Genomic DNA, 9,761 nt, shown 5'->3' with positions numbered 1-9,761 from the left:
GTCATTTTTCATTGACAACCAAGTCATTTTCATGGGCGTAGCTAGAAGTCGGGCTACGGATTTAATTTAACTGACTAATTTTTATTCAAACAATGTATTTATGTTAAAAAAATTATTCAACATGTAAAAATATTAAATTTATAACCCAACTATTAACATTTAAAATTCGTCGTTCTAAAATCTAAAATCCATACAGTTGAAATTCTAGTCTCCGAAAAATATAAAAAAACGTCTATTTTCTAGTGAGAGAAGCTCCTCCATCTCTCTAAACTTTTCGATACCTTTTCACTATATATCCTCCTTTATTCTTTGTACACATTGGCCATTGTTAAGCTTAAATGCGTCATGTGGGTATGATTGGCCTCCCTAGAGGTCACACACCAGCTCCCCCATATCTAATTGATGCTTTAAGCCACTCATTTCCCCCCTTGCGATCTCAAAATTTCAACGAAAACACATCAATGCAACCACAAAATGCTTTGAATAACAATGGAAATGCTCCAGTATGGGATTCTTCTCTTAATTTTGCAGCAGCTATAGGAGGTTCAGGTTTCAAAACTTCAAGGAAAAAGGTACGTCTGCACCACAGACCTTACGATTTAGTGGAGTGCAGACCTGTAGTGAGCTTCACTAAAGAAGAGGATGATAAGCTAGCAGAGTCTTGTAAACTTACTATTGTGGGTAAATTCCCAAGAATAAAATATGCCATTAACCGTATTAGATCAGATTTTCTTAAGTTATTTCATCTAAATGGAGTTGCGCAAATAGGGGCATATAACATGCAACATTTGTTTATTGATTTTGACCTCGAAAAAGACTATCGAAACGTTAAAGCTAGAAACTTTCTTACAATTTGTGACATGCAGATGAAATTAAAGAAATGAACCAATGATTTCAAACTAGAAGTTGAAACTACTCTGGCTCCCGTATGGGTCAACCTTCCTAATTTGAGATGGCATTATTTTGAATGGGATGCACTCTTTCGAATTGTGGAACCAATTGAATTTTCAATCATCGTGGATAAAGCCACACACTCAAAAACTAGGCCTACAACTGCTAAAATCGAAGTTGAAATTGATATCACTAGAACCCTGCCTCATGAGGTGCAAATTGATATTAAGAATGAGAAGGGTCAAATGGAAACTATTATTCAAAAAGTGGAATATGAGACTATTCTAGAGTATTGCAATCATTGTAAAAGGACACGGTGAAGTTAAATGTAGAATATTACACCCTGAGCTAAGACAAGACCAAAAGAGTACTGGGAGGAATGAACGTGAAGGACCCAAAGAAAATTAGAGAACAACTACAGAGGTTCAAAATAGTGCTGCTAATGAAATGCAAGTGGATGACAACAAAGAGGGCAACACAACTAACAAGGCTCAAGGGTCTACAATTATGGAAGTAGAAAATTTTGAAGAAGAAGAGGGTTGGAAAACTGTGGTTAATGGTAGAGGTAAGAAGAAAGGCAAAAACACCAACAAGGTGCCACAAGTTGTGACAACCACTACACTAAACAATACTAAGCAGGTGAAAGATCAGTCAACTACAACAAAAGGAGTCCTCAAAGTTACAAACGTTACTACTAATGTATCTAAGGACATTGTTCAAGTGAATGACCAAACTATGAATGTTATAGAAGTGGAAATGGAAACCCTAGTTGAACAGAGGGTGATGGCCACCTCTGTGAGACCCAAATCTCGGCCAAAAGTAAATGTTTTCTTTGTAAAAACTGGACCTCCATATGAGAGGAAATGAAAGAAAGAAGCAAGAGAGGTGAACAAAGCTAAATCCAAAACTGAAATAAATGAAGCTTTCGATGCTAATGTAAAAGATAAACTTCCACCTGAGGTGGGAGGGAACATGAAAGATGCTATGCAGGAGGTGTCAGATCATGGAAGACCTCCAGAAGTATCTATAAAAGATCCAAGTATTTCAGTATCACCTGAAGATAGGAACATAACAATTTCTATACAGGAGAGGAAGATACTAGGACAACAAGTCTTCAACACATCGCCAGGGGCTTCAAGGTCTATCAATCCTACTCAATCTGGTGAAACTCTTGAGGTGATGAGTAAAAGGATTGAGTTAGAACCTACTGCTCAGGAAAGTAACTCTCAGAATAAAGGGGATGACATTGATGAGTACTCTCATTTTGAATCAGTTTCAGAGAAAGAGGTTGAGAAAACTCAGTTACCAACTGAAAATGAATCTATGTCTGATGGTGAGCTTCCTCATTTAGTCAAGAAAAAGTTAGGCTCTGGAGGTAAGTCAGCCAAGGTAGTAGCTCACAATCAACAAAAGACCATAGATCACATCAATCTATCACCAATGGGGTTAATTAGTGTTGCACCTATAGAATTAACAAGAGCTTTGACTTCCTACAATGCTTAATTGATTGTGGCATGCAAGATACAGGCTTTGTGGGAAATAAGTTCACTTGGTGTAATAATAGAGGAGACCCTGATACTATTTGGAAGAGATTGGATAGAATGGTATTTAATGCTGAATGGTTTGACTTATATGGTAGGACCACTGTTAACCACTTGGCTAGTGCCTGCTCTGATCATACTCCCTTACTTGCTCAATTTAGCGCTTCAGATGAACTATTTGTGAGGTACTTTAAGTTACTCAACATATGGACTGAACATAAAGACTTCCTAGAGGTCATTAAAAATATTTGGGAAGTTGAATATTCACGCAATGCTATGTGGAATCTTCATCAAAAACTAAAGTTGACAGCTTCTAAGTTTAGTACATGGTCCAAAGAAGCCTTTGGAGATATTTATGAGGAATCCAAAAGGTTGGAAATGGAGCTTATCAGGTTAGAGAATGTGATGATTGCTGATAACGATGGGGCTAACAGAACCAATCTTAACAATACTAGAGCTGATTACATGAGGTACATCAAACTCCAAGACTCTATCCTTAGGCAAAAGGCCAGAGTGAAGTGGTTTACAGATGGCGATTCTAATTCGGCTTATTTTCATAGTGTCATTAAAGATAGGAGAAGGAGATTGAGCATCAACAAAATTCAGGATGAACATCACCAATGGGTAAAAGGGACCAAAGAGGTATCTGAAGCTGCAATTAGGTACTTCCAGGGAATATTTTGCCAGAAGCGTGATCATAATGACTTCTCTGATCTGGATGCCATTGAACCCATGATCATTGAAGATATCAACAATGAGCTAATTGTTATTCCTTCTATGGAAGAGATAAAGACGTGTGTATTCTCAATGGATCCTAACAGTGCCCCTGTGCCCGATGGATTTACTGCTAAGTTTTTCCAGGTGGCCTGGGACTTTGTTGCTCCAACCTTAGTCTTGGACTTAAATTCTTTATTTTGTGGGGCTAGTCTACCCAAGTGGTTCAGTCATACTTGTATAATTATGTTGCCCAAAGTATTCTCTCCCCAGCATTTTAATGATATAAGACCTATTAGCTTGTGTAATGTTGTGAGCAAGATTTTTGCTAAACTTCTCAATTCTAGATTGTCAAAGTTACTGCCTAATCTTATTAGTAGGAACCAAAGTGATTTTACTAAAGGAAGGTCTATAGCTGAAAATATTTCATTTGCTCAGAAAATCATTCAAGATATTGCTAAGCCCAATAAATATGGCAATGTTGTGCTGAAACTGGATATGGCTAAAGCTTAAGATGGAGTTTCTTGGCCTTTTTTTATGTGTTTTGATGAGAAGATTGGAGTTTAATGAAATATGGATTGACATGATCTTTAGGCATGTCTCTAGTAATTGGTATTCTCTACTTGTCAATGGTATTAGACAAGGATTCTTCAAGTCTGAAAGAGAACTTAGGCAAGGAGATCCCATTTCCCATTTTCTTTTTGTCCTATGTGCTGAATATCTTTCCAGAAAATTACAGGATATATCTATTCATAGAGAATTCACTGGATTCTACATGAATAAGAAGGGTCCTATAATTAATAACCTTGCATTTGCTGATGATGTTATTCTCTTTTCTAGTGGGTGCAGGTGTAACGATCCGGCCGGTCGTTTTGACTATTGCAATCTCGTTCCCCCATTTACTGCTCAAATTATGATTTACTGTTGTTATTTGGCTTGGCAGGGTAATTGGTTCGGGTCCGGTGAGGTTTTGCAATGATTTGGAACACTTATATTCAAGGTTTAGAATTTAAGTTGAAAAGGTTGGGCGGATGTAGACTTATGTGTAACGACCCCGAAAAAGTTTTGCTATGAAAATTAAGGTTTTGTGGTGCCGAGGTAGGTCAATTAGTACAAAGGTTATAGAAATAAGCTCGCCGCGGCTCGGACTTTTGGGTTGAACAATGCACCGATGTGTAAAGGAAATTTTTTTCCAGAAAAAAGGGTCATTTCTGCGACCACTATATTATCGCAGAGTGAAGCAGTTGTGAGGCAATATTTGAGGAAAATATGCGGTGCATTACACGACTGCAGACCCGTTCTACAGTGCATTATGCGATCGCAGAACAGGTCCGCGGTTCACATAATGACCACAGACCGGGTCAGTCACGCCCAGTTTTGGAGGCCAAATTATGCAGCCGATATGCGAACCGCATACGTGTTATGTTATCGCATTACTGCGTCAGGGCTACTGCGTCGGGGCTTCCATTCTTTCTAATTTTTGACTCGACCCAACTTCGATTTATAGCCCTTGAAACTCATTTTTTAGCCAAAAATCTAACATTTTAGAGAGAGAAAGTGAAGACTTAGTCATTTATCTATCAATTCTTGTTCAAGGTTTGAAGATTTCACAAGGATCTTGCTAGGGCTTCAAAGAGGTAAGAATTTCTTTCCCCAATTCTTCAATTTTGGGTTTGGAGTAAAGATGGGTAATTAAAAGTATGATTCTTGGGTGTTAGAGTATTGTTTATACATACACATACTAATAAAGTTTATGGAAGGATTATTGAGTTCAAATGGGTAAAGATTGGGTTGAAGATGGTAGAAATCTTCAAAGACTTTAATTAAAGATTTGAGGGTCGAGTTGATGTCGGAATTTGGTGAAATTTATATGGTTGGATTCGTGGTTGGATGGGCGTTCATATTTTATAACTTTTATCGGGTTCCGAGACATGGGCCCCACGGGCGATGTTTGAGCTAAAATTCAGATTTTTATGGAAAATTAGCATTTTCTTATGGAATTAATTCCAATGAATTTTATTGACTGTAACGAATTATTTACGACTAGATTCGAGGCGTTTGGAGGCCAATTCACGAGGAAAGGACATTGCAGAATAAGAATTTCACGGTTTGAGGTAAGTAACCGTTTTAAATCTGGTCCTGAGGGTATGAAACTCCGAAATTTCGTATCATATGATTACTTTGGAGGTGACGCACATGCTAGGTGACGAGCGTGTGGGCGTGCACCGAGGGGATTGTGACTTGGTCCGTCCCGTGGAAACTGTAAAACTGAATAACTTGTTGATAGTCATGTGCTCTCTATGTGTTGTGGAAATTTAACTATAAGTCATGCTAGAAACCATGCTTAGGCTATATGTTGGTATTGTTGGGACCCACACAGGTCGTGTACATGTTGAATTATCTACTTAAATTATTGTTTTGTACTCAATCACAACTTACTTGATTATTTTATCTCAGCCTCTATTTATTCATTATTGATGTATCATATCATTGTTGTTTGGGCTGATTTTATGATTGTTGAGAGCCCGAGAGACTGGAGAGCTTTATGACTGAGTGAGGCCGAGGACCTGATTGTGAGATATTATACTATAGCACGTGAGTTGGCCGTGCAACACGTGAGTTGGTCGTGCGGATCCAGATATTTATATTATAGCACGTGAGTTGTCCGTGCAACACGTGAGTTGTCCGTGCAGATTATAGCGCTTGGGCTGTAGGCGCCCCTCCGGAGTCTGTACACCCCCAGTGAGCGCGAGTACCCATTGAGTGTGAGTGCTAAGGGCTGGGAGCCCAGTGAGTGATTGTTGTCCCGAGAGGTTGTACTTGTTTTTCATTGGTTGATGCACTTAGTTGCTATCTATTATTGTGGTGACATTTCTGAAGAATTCTATATCCGGATTACAAGAACTTGAATTGTATAAAATTGATTCGACTTAAACTGCCGGATTTGAAAGCATGTTTATTTTTTGCTGGAATTACTGGAAATGAATTATAATTGTATAGCTCGTTACTATTTTCAGTTCCTTATTTATTATTGTTACTTGCTGAGTTGGTTGTACTCATACTACACCCTGCACTTTGTGTGCAGATCCAGGTGCTTCTGGACATAGCGGGTGTTGATTCTCTCGTGCAGTTGATCTTCTGGAGATTCAGAGGTAGCTGCCGTGTTTCGCAGACCATGTCTCTCTTTCCCTATCTTCTTATTTATTGTATTTTGGTCTTAGACTATTATAGACCTTATGTTCCAGACTTGTATCCATATTAGATGCTCATGTACTCAGTGACACCAGGTTTTGAGGAGTGTTCGTATAAGTATTTGTGGGATTTTGTATTGTATTTAAATATTATATTTTCAAACATAAGAGAAATTGTAGTTTATTGAGATTTTCGGTTTGCCTAGTAACGAGATCGCCATCACGACAGGTTGGGATTTTGGGTCGTGACAGCAGAAAATCCTTGAAGATGCTTATGGAGGCATTATTAGTATACGAGAAAATTTCTGGTGAGTTGGTGAATAACAAAAGTCTTGTATCATATTGGAACTGCAGATTTAATTCAAAGGGTAATAGAGATCACAGGAATGGAACACAAGGAACTATCTATCAAGTACCTTGGCTGCCCCATATATATTGAGGAAAGAGATAGCTATTTTCTCTGATTTGATCACCAAAATATTGCAAAGGATATCAGGATGGCATGCCAAACTTTTGTCCACGGGTGGTAGAGCCGTATTGATCAGACATGTCTTGCTTTCTTTGCCAATTCATCTCCTAGCAGCCATACACCCTTCCAAGGGAGTCTTACATTAGATAGAGAGGATGTTGGCCAGATTCTTTTGGGGAGGTTCAGATGAGAAGAGAACATTTCACTAGGCTTCCTGGGATAGTTTATGCTTCCCATACAGAGAGGGAGGAGTTAATTTCAGAAAATTATAAGATAAATATAATTCTTTCAAAGCAAAGCAATGGTGGAATTTAAGGACCGATGATTCACTATGGAAGAAGTTTCTTATGAGTAAGTACTGTCAAAGATCACATCCTCTGATCAAGAAATGGTATTCTGGGAAGTCCTATTCCTGCAATGCTATGTGTAAGATTAAAAGTAAGGTGGATATGCACATATTATGGAAGGTTGGGAAAGGGGACATTGCCTTTTGGTTTGATAACTAGGCCAATCTTGGTCCACTGTGCAATTTTCTGCCAGAAAGAAGCAAGCCTACGAACATGAAGCTCTCCGAAGTACTGGTGAATGGTCAATGGTGGTGGGGAGGATGGGATAGCGTAATGCCTAAATATGTAATGGAAACCATTGACTCTATGAAGAACAAACTGAGATGTGCTGAACCTGATGTCCCAGTTTGGACTGCTGATGAGAAAGGTACCTTCTCTGTGGCTTCAGCTGGGCACTTATTCAGAAGGAAAAAGCAAAATTCATGGATTGAGTCAAAGACTTGGTAGAAACAAGTGCCATTCAAAATGAGTTTTATTGTTTGGAGGGCCTTGAGGGATAAAATCCAATATGGTGCAAGAGTTCTCAGGATGGGGTTCTCTATTTCTTCTAGTTGTTGTTGTATAATTCCTGACCTTGAAACAATAGATCACGTCTTTTGTTCCGGAGCTTATGCTCAAGAAGTATGGAGAATTATATGTGGCCCTAGAGGTACTCCCTATATAGGAGTGTCCTTTAGGCAACTATTGTTAAATTGGTGGAAGCTTAAGGCTCAAAACCCAGCTGAAGCTCTTCTATTGAACTGTTTACCTATCGCCACAACATGGGAAATTTGGAAAGCCAGGTAAGGAGTCAAATATGGTTCCGAGAGAATTAATGTGAGGAAGACCATATTTCTTATCTCTTTCTCCATCTCTCAGGTGGTGAATACTCAATTCCTTAGGTTCAGAATCAAGTCGGAATGGAACAACATCTCTCAATTATTCCACACAACTGTCTATTTCGAGAAGACTATCATAACCAAGTGGAACAATCCCCCCGAACTATTTGTTAAGCTTAATTCTGATGGAAGTTGTAGGAATGGTTGGGGGAGTAGTAGTAGTAAGAGACAATATGGGATGTTTGATCTATGCGTACACGCTAAACTTAGGTAATGGAACTAGTAACTGGGCAGAAGAAATGTCCTTGTTATTTGGCATCATGGAGAAAGTGATTCCAAACTCTTGGTGGATTGTGTTAATGGAAGTAATTGCACTTCATGGAGAATAGCAGATCAAATTAATGAGCTTAGAAGATTGAGGGGACATAAATTTTTTAATCTGAATCATTATTTCAGGGAAAGCAATCAAGTTGCTGATAAACTGGCAGCTTTGAACCATGATTCATTGCAAACTCAAGTGTTCTAGTCTTTTGCTGATTTACCAACACAAGTAAGAGATCTTATGAACATGGATAGGTGGAAATTTAAAAAAAAATATTTTCTGCTTACTCGCAATTGAACATAGTAAAATAAAAAACTGAGAGATTTGGTTAAAATTGTTCATTTGGCAAACATCAAAAATCATGTGAGATAAATTACTTATTTTTTGATGAAAAATATTTTCAGGAAAACATACTCTAAAATATGTTTTTCTTCAACCAGACACACCCTTATATTTGAATGCTACTTTACTAAATAACAGTATTTTATGCATGTAGTTTTGAATATCCCTTCTAAAGGGGAAATGAAGATGGTACAGCCATGTAGTGGCTTAACTAATAGCCAAGATCTTTTTTTATTTTTACAAAAAAGATTGTTTTTCTTATTTTTCTTGCTCAGTTGAGAAAAAAATAATCTTCAGCATTTTCAAGCAAACCACTCTTAGGTAGTTAGGTTACCTCCATTTTATTTCCCAAGAAAATGATTTAACATAATAATTTCAATTTAAATAGGAGGAAGTGATTATATGAAGATCCTCATAGTGTTAATTTTTAAATCTTTTAGGTGTAAAATTAAAGATCTGTAAGATTTAATTCATAACTGAAAAAGAATTATAATGAACCAAAAACTTAATTGCTCCTGAAAACTCTCTTCTCATAATCCATTTACACTTAGGCCCCACGTTTCCCTTTCTATATTCTCAAAATCTCTTTTCTCTGCACTCCCCCGATCTTTTTTTAAAGAGAAAATTGTTCTAAATAGGAGTGTTAACTGATCTATTTATTTCGATTTTTGTCAAAAATAAAAACCAAACCACCAAGATCAACTTGTTTAGTATCAATTTTTTCTCTGTTTTTTTGTCACATAAAATAAAATTTTATTTCACTTGTTAGCGTTATAAATAAAATTTTGTTGTTAATAAATTTTTAGTAACAATCAGATAAACTGACAAGCATATGTTTTATTAAAATATCCTTGAGAAATATTTATTATAACACATGATGATTCTTTTTTTTGAGAGTAAATACCTAAAAACTCTCCTTAAATTATTCACTTTTTGCAACTTTAATATTTAAACTACAAGATATTGATGTCACACTCTGAATTAGGGTTGTGCATAATTTGGTAAATACCAAATTACCGTATCGAAATCAAAAATTTTGATATTTGATATTCGAGTATTTTGGTATTTGGTTTAAGTTTTAAAAAGAATTGATATTAGGTATGATATTTAGTATTTAAAAAAATAA

The 9,761-nt window shown here is 37.0% G+C and overlaps 1 long non-coding RNA gene across 1 annotated transcript; it reads left to right on the top strand.

Moving 5' to 3' along the window:
* Positions 1-54: 54 nt before the first annotated feature.
* LOC142166939 (uncharacterized) lies at positions 55-6,527 on the top strand. The gene is made up of 2 exons (XR_012697457.1): positions 55-572; positions 6,232-6,527. It is a non-coding gene; the product is annotated as an uncharacterized LOC142166939 (long non-coding RNA).
* Positions 6,528-9,761: the final 3,234 nt, after the last annotated feature.

Source organism: Nicotiana tabacum, chromosome 12, assembly GCF_000715075.1.
Source record: "Nicotiana tabacum cultivar K326 chromosome 12, ASM71507v2, whole genome shotgun sequence".
Classification (NCBI taxonomy): Eukaryota; Viridiplantae; Streptophyta; class Magnoliopsida; order Solanales; family Solanaceae; genus Nicotiana; species Nicotiana tabacum.
Note: the sequence above shows the minus strand (reverse complement) of the source record. Positions and strands in the feature narration are given on the sequence as shown.